The following is a 7,273-nucleotide window of genomic DNA, read 5'->3' on the forward strand; positions in this document are numbered from 1 at the left end:
TCTATTCAGCACATTCAAGCACCTGACGGCAGAACTCAAAAATATCAGTCCCCAGATATCATTTTTTATTATATTTCACCCCAGACATTTCATGCAGCCCTTGGATGAGGTTTTGTAAAAAATGGGCTGCCCGCCTGACTGTTTAGGCTGTGCAACAAGTGCGAAATCACACGGGCAATGTAAAATCTTGGACAATATGGTTTTTAGTGGCCTCAATTGGCTCCCGCGCGTGCCCACTGACCTCAATATTGCTCGTGTGCGCACGCCTCATGTCATTTCACGCAATTTCATGTGTTTGGGTGGGAGTGCAACGTAAAATTTGGCCATAGTGACCAAAAGTTGGAACAAATTATTCTAACCCTATTCACACTACTAGTGAGTTCATACCTGGAATTGTATGTATAATTTGAAGGTTGGGACAGTCACTTATTGTGTGCAACAGTTCTGTATTAATGGCCAGCAGTGCTCACTGTTGACCTCAAAGAAATCTACCCACAAAGATCCAGTGATCTGTCACTTTCCGATTGCCTAACGGCAGTTTAAATCTGGGACCAAGTTAAGGGGATCTCTTGGCATACAGCAGCAGTAATGTCACCAAGCAGATAAGCCGCCAATAACAGTGCAGTGTATAACAATACAGCAAACCAAAAACTTAAAAGCACTTAATATCCTTCACTTTTAAATTAAAATTTCAGATACTGAAATTATGGTTGGATTAAGATAGAAATTAAAATAAAGATCACACTTTTTAAAAATAAATTCTTAAAAATATGCAGTTTTTTTATTGTATGGAGAAATTAGCTTTTCCGGACTAATGAGGGTGCTGAGTGGAACTTCTTGTCCATTCATAAGGTTGCCCATTGCATGGAGCTCAACAGCACACCATCTGGTGAAGCATAGAGTCACTGTCAGCAACTTCTGGATTTCTACATTATTTTGCATGGTTACGGACTCCAGAAGGAGCTGTCAGTTTCAGCAGAGTAATGACAGTGAACACTGGCAGTTTTGCCATCATTGCCACTGCAAAATCAGGTATGTTTTAGCTCATTTGATAGCACTCTTGCTTCTAAGTCAGAATGTTGTAGCATCAAACTTCACTCCTAGATTTGAAGACATAATCCAGACTGACACTTCAGTGCAGGACTGAAGGGGTAGTGATTAGATGCGCCATCTTTCAGATGAAATGTTAACTCGAGGCCCAGCCTGCCTGTCCGGTGAATGTAAACAATTCCACGGAAGAAGAATGTGAAGTTGTCTTGGCTAACATCGATCAAAAATAGTTAATATTAATGTCTTGTTTGAGCGACCTTGCACACTTGTTTACACAATAGTAACTGCACTTCAAAAATAATACAAAAGCAAAATACTGGGGATGCTGGAAATCTTAAATAAAAACAAAGCATGCTGGAAATACTCAGTGGGTCAGGAAGCATCTGTGGAGTGAAACAGAATTCTGATGAAAGGTAATTTTGACCTGAAATGTTTACTCTGTTTCTCTCCACAAATGCTTGCTGATTATTTTCAGCACTTTTTGTCTTTATTTCAGAAACAATCATCGGCAATCGAGTGCTTTAGCATGTCCTTAAGATACAAGGTTTAATATTAATGTCTTTTTAAAGACACGAGGATTCAGAGATAAAAGAAAGGCCAATACATTTCAAGCATGGTCTCTGTTATAATGTAGAGGATGCAGGAGCTAATTTGTGCACAAGCTCCCACAAACAACGCTGTGATAATGACCAGATCATCTGCTTTCTTGATGTTGATTGAGGCATAAATATTGGCCAGTGAACCTGTGATAATTCCCCTGCTCTTCTCCAAACTAGTGCCATGGGACCTTTTACATCCACCTTAGATCGGGTCCCAGTTTAACATCTCATCTGAAAGATGGCACCTCCAACAGTGCAGCATTCTCTCAGTACAGCAGTGCAGATTCAACCTAATTTTTTTTGCGCTGAAGTTTCTAGAGTGGGATTCTGAACCCACAACCTTCTGAGTCAGAAGCAAGAGTGCTGCCCACTGAGCCACAGTGGAAGGAGGTTTAATGACTTTGACTTAAGAGTCTCTCCTCATAACTTACAATCGCCTTTCCTCAATGAAAGAAAACTCTGGGTTGTTAGAAATATGACCTAATTATTGAATTGCCAAGAGACCTAATGTGATGTGGAGGCAATAAGGTTATTTAACTTTGATTGCAAAGTTACAACTACAAGCCACTGGTTTAAAATTATCAAGTCTGAGCAAGATTACAAATGATTTTCCCCACACAGTAGGCGATATTATGTACAACAAATGCAGGATGAGTGGATTAAATTCTTTAAAAGGTGGAGAAATATCATTGGTATAGAACGAAATAAAGGTGTTATTTAGCGACATTAGTCGTCTCAATTTCTCTGCTCCTCTCACCCATTCTAATCTGTCTCTCTCTGAACTTACTGCACTCTGTTCTCTCAGGTCCAACCCCAACATTGTCATCAAACCTGCTGACAAGGGTGGTGCTGTTGTTGTCTGGCGCACTGACCTCTACCTCGCGGAGGCTGAGCGTCAACTCGCAGACACTTCCTCCTACTTCTCCCTAGACCATGACCCCACCACTGAACATCAAGCCATTGTTTCCAGGACTGTCACTGATCTCATCTCCTCTGGAGATCTTGCTCCCACAGCCTCCAACCTGATAGTCATCCAACCTGGGACGGCCCGCTTCTACCTCCTACTCAAAATCCACAAACAGAACTGTCCCGGGAGACCGATCGTGTCAGCTTGCTCCTGCCCCACGGAACTAATTTCTCGTTATCTTGACTCCCTTCTCTCTCCCCTTGTCCAGTCCCTTCCCACCTACATCCGTGATTCCTCTGACACCTTACATCACATCAACAATTTCCAGTTCCCTGGCCCCAACTGCTTCCTCTTCACCATGGACGTCCAATCCCTCTACACCTCCATCCCCCACCAGGATGGTCTGAGGGCCCTTAGCTTCTTCCTCGAACAGAGGCCCAAACAATCCCCATCCACCACTACTCTCCATCTGGCTGAACTTGTTCTCACACTGAACAATTTCTCCTTTAACTCCTTTCACTTCCTCCAAATAAAAGGTGTGGCTATGGGTACCTGCATGGGCCCCAGCTATGCCTGTCTCTTTATGGGGTATGTGGAACATTCCTTGTTCCAGTCCTACTCCGGCCCCCTTCCACAACTCTTTCTCAGGTACATCGATGATTACTTCGGTGCTGCTTCATGCTCTCGTCGGGACTTGGAAAAATTTATTAATTTTGCTTCCAATCTCCACCCCTCCATCATTTTCACATGGTCCATCTCTGACACTTCCTTTCCCTTCCTTGACCTCCGTCTCAATCTCTGGTGATAGACTGTCCACCAATATCCATTACAAGCCTACCAACTCCCACAGCTACCTTGACTACAGCTCCTCACACCCTGCTTCCTGTGAGGACTCCATTCCATTCTCTCAGTTCCTTCGCCTCCGTCGCATCTGTTCTGATGATGCTACCTTCAAAAACAGTTCCTCTGACATGTCCTCCTTCTTCCTTAACCGAGGTTTTCCACCCACGGTCGTTGACAAGGCCCTCAACCATGTCCGGCCCATCTCCCGCGCATCCGCCCTCATGCCTTCTCCTCCCTCCCAGAAACATGATAGGGTCCCCCTTGTCCTCACTTATCACCCCACCAGCCTCCGCATTCAAAGGATCATCCTCCACCATTTCCGCCAACTCCAGCATGATGCCACCACCAAACACATCTTCCCTTCACCCCCCTGGTGGCATGCCATAGGGATCGTTCCCTCTGGGACACCCTGGTCCACTCCTCCATCAACCCCTACTCCTCAACCCCCATCTATGGCACCTCCCCATGCCCGTGCAAAAGATGCAACACCTGCCCCTTCACTTCCTCTCTTCTCACCGTCCAAGGGCCCAAACACTCCTTTCAAGTGAAGCAGCATTTCACTTGCATTTCTCCCAACTTAGTCTACTGTATTCGTTGCTCCCAATGTGGTCTCCTCTACATTGGAGAGACCAAACGTAAACTGGGCGACCGGTCTGTCCGCAAGAATGACCCAAACCTCCCTGTCGCTTGCCATTTTAACACTCCACCCTGCTTTCTTGCCCACATCTGTCCTTGGCTTGCTGCATTGTTCCACTGAAGCCCAATGCAAACTGGAGGAACAGCACCTCATCTTCCGACTAGGCACTTTACAACCTTCCGGACTGAATATTGAATTCAACAACTTTAGATCTTGAACTCCCTCCTCCATCCCTACCCTTTCTGTTTCTTCCCCCTTCCTTTTGTTTTTTCCAATAATTTATATAGATTTTTCTTTTCCCACCTATTTCCATTATTTTTAAAACTTTTATGCCCTGCTAGGCTTTCCACCCCACCCCCACTAGAGCTATACCTTGAGTGCCCTACCATCCATTCTTAATTAGCACATTTGTTTAGATAATATCACCACCTTCAACACCTCTGTGTTCTTTTGTTCTTTTGTCTGTGACCTCTTTTGATGATCTGCTCCTATCACTGCTTGCTTGTCCCTACAACCACACCAGCCCCCCACTTCTCCAACCTCCCCCCCCAACCCCCCCCTTAAACCAGCTTATATTTCACCCCTTTCCTAAGATTCACTCTGTTCTGTTGAAGGGTCATGAGGACTCAAAATGTCAACTCTTTTCTTCTCCGCCGATGCTACCAGACCTGCTGAGTTTTTCCAGGTAATTCTGTTTTTGTTTTGGATTTCCAGCATCCGCAGTTTTTTGTTTTTATCTCTTTGTTTATCACCAGTTCGCTTCAATGTCTATACAGAAGCAATGATTAAAGGAGCATCTGAAGACACAGAATCTGGTGTTAAGACTGGGGGTTGAATGATATCAGTTAGATTTGCAGATGACAAATCACTTGTAGCAAGCACAGAAGAAGGATTACAACAACCTGTAGATAGATTAGTATTAGCAGGCATGAACTTTGGAATGAAAGTGAACATTGGCAAAACCAAAGTGATGCATATCTCAAAATCGCCATGAAATATTCATATGTTCATAGACAGAAAAGAACTAGAACAGGTTCAAGATTTCAAGTATTTAGGAAGCATAATATCTAAAGATGGAAGGTGCAATAAAGAATCAAGGATAGTGATGCGAAAGGCTGTATTTAGCAAGAGACAATTGCTAACCAGAAAGCTGAATAAACAACTCAAGAAGCACCTTGTAAGGAGCTTGATTTGTGGTGACGTTTTATATGGCTTTGAGACTTCAACCTTTTGGAAAGAGGAGACTAATTTGCTAAATAGCTTTGAAATGTGAGTTTGGAGGAGAATGGAAACGATCAGCAGGATGGAAAAAGTAATAAATGACAAAAGTGCTGGGAATGTAATCGTGAGAAAGCAGAGAGACTGAGAGTCTTAAAAGGAAATGGACTAGTAAGAGAACTTATGGAGGGAAGATTTCAAGTAAGTAGAGGAATAGGAAGAAAGAGACTATCAATGCTGGACGGCTTGAAAATTGGAGGAAGTTATTGGAAAATGAAAAGACTGACTCAGGACAGAGACATGAGCCATAGACCTGCCTTTGGGCAGAGCACACATGATGATGAGAATGAGATAAAGAAATGTGAATCAAGAGAATTTTGGAGGACAGGTTAATCAATGGAGATATGAATATGAACAATCTTGACTTTGCATGATATGGTTGGTTGTAGATTGTCTTGACGGAGTAGGTTGGATGGGCCAATTGAGGGAACTTGACAGGGTGGATGCTGAGAGGATGTTTCCCCCAGGGGGAGAGACCATTACTAGGGGACACAGCTTAAAAATAAGGGGTCTCCCATTTGAGACGAGATGAGAATTTTTTTTTTCTAGGAGATTTGTGAGTCTGTGGAACTCTCTTCTCCAGAGAGCAATAGAAGGAGGGCCATTGAATATTTTTAAGCCAAAGGTAGATAAATTCTTGGCTAACAATGGAGTCAAAGAGTATAGGGGGTAGGCAGGAAAATGGCATTGAGTCCACAATAAGATCAGCCAAGATCTTATTGAATGGTAGAGCAGGTTCGAGGAGCCGAGTGGTCTACTTCTGATCCTAACTTGTACGTGCGTATGCTATTTCTTGCTCCATAATTTGGGAATGGCCAACACAGTAGAGATATGATATTGCAAAGATTGATGACTAACTCAATGCCATCCTCAATAAGGATAGGAAGGACCCACAACAGAAACACTTAATTCAACATCAAATGATCAAATCAATTCTAACCTGGCATTTAAAAAGAAAAAAGTGGTGCTTTTACGGAAGATACGTCATTCAAGAACCTTCACTGCAACATGTAATTTCACATTAGCCCAGTGTTTATAGGCTAACCTTAACTAAATGTTTGAGGTAGCACCCTTGGTGGAATTAAATGATTTATAGTTAGAACGTTTGATTAACTATTCTATTTTAGAGGTATATCCTGTCATAATCATAGTCCTAACCATTATAACAAATTGAAGGTAAACGCTCAAGTCAAATTGAGCAATGGTGACACTTTTGCTATTTCAATTGCAATGCAATTTTGCAGCAATCACTAAGTTTCACTTACACTTCTATGCCTTGTCCATTGTGGAACCCTATAATTCTAAATCATTTACAGTAGGAAATTATTGTAATGCATTACTCTTAAAAGTAATCACAACTGCATATTTAAAAGATCAGCAATCATTTTTGTTTTGAACTTAGATCGCACTCCTTACATTAAACTAATTTTGACGACTTTAATTATGAGAGACTAATTGTGAGAGGGATAGAATTTTGTGGTTTATTTCATTTTTGACAAAAAGCACTATACAAATTGTACTGTTAATTTATATTAAAGCAATTAGAGTTTATACATGAATTTATTTGGAGAATAAGTGTTGAACTAAATTATTGAATAAATATAATTCAATAGATTCTTCTCAAATTCAAAACATTAATTGAGAAAGACAGAGGAAGTGCGTGTTTATCAATATTTCTTAGTTACCTTGTTCTGTCCCTTAACACTGTTGTGTAAAAGAAGGTTGGGAAGACAACATTTTGGAGTGGCTTTTAACTTCCACAAGGTGGGAGGCAATTCAAATATAATGTGGAGCTTACTTCATTCCAGTCCCGATCTAGCTCATTGCAATTTAAAAGAAAATTAATTGACATCATCAGGGCCCAAACTGCCATTTTAACCTGAGACTTGAGTGGGAGAGAAGTGGCTGTTTCTCCAGCAGCCCAAACCAGCCAGGGACAGAGCTAGTACCAGGCAGGGA

This window comes from Carcharodon carcharias, chromosome 4 (genome assembly GCF_017639515.1).
Source record: "Carcharodon carcharias isolate sCarCar2 chromosome 4, sCarCar2.pri, whole genome shotgun sequence".
Taxonomy (NCBI): Eukaryota; Metazoa; Chordata; class Chondrichthyes; order Lamniformes; family Lamnidae; genus Carcharodon; species Carcharodon carcharias.